Source organism: Myotis brandtii, unplaced genomic scaffold, assembly GCF_000412655.1.
Source record: "Myotis brandtii unplaced genomic scaffold, ASM41265v1 scaffold303, whole genome shotgun sequence".
Classification (NCBI taxonomy): Eukaryota; Metazoa; Chordata; class Mammalia; order Chiroptera; family Vespertilionidae; genus Myotis; species Myotis brandtii.
The window spans coordinates 4,823,715-4,824,106 of record NW_005361573.1 but is presented as its reverse complement, the minus strand read 5'-3'; the positions used below and the strand labels follow the sequence as shown (position 1 = coordinate 4,824,106).

At 52.6% G+C, this 392-nt stretch overlaps 1 protein-coding gene across 1 annotated transcript in view; it reads right to left on the bottom strand.

Moving 5' to 3' along the window:
* SFI1 (SFI1 centrin binding protein) overlaps positions 1–392 on the bottom strand; it is a 43,303-nt gene that overhangs the window by 792 nt on the left and 42,119 nt on the right. The gene's annotated exons all lie outside the window — the stretch shown is intronic.

Below are 392 nucleotides of genomic sequence, written 5' to 3'. Positions count from 1 at the left end.
CCTCCAAAAAATACAGGGAAGTTGCTGCTGTTGGTTCGGGGGCGTATGCTGGAGGCAGAGGAGCCCTGGCGCACTGGGTGGGAGGCAGGGCCGGTGCCTAGAAACCCTGTCCCAGGTGGTAGGCATGTGTCCTTGGGGAGCCACTGAGGTGGCCCGGGGTTCCTGTCTCCTGGGGACTCCGCATTTCTCCTGCAGGAGAAGCCATTTGAACTTTTTCAACTGTATCAGTAGCACAGTATTTTTGTATGAAAAGTGGGAGACTTCTGAACAGTAATTCATGTAATTGCAACATTTTGAAATAATAATTTAAAAAAGCTCATTTTACTTTACATTCTGTTCCTGGAGGCGGGCTGAGGCCTCCCTGGCCAGGGCCTCTAGCACAGGGCCCGCCG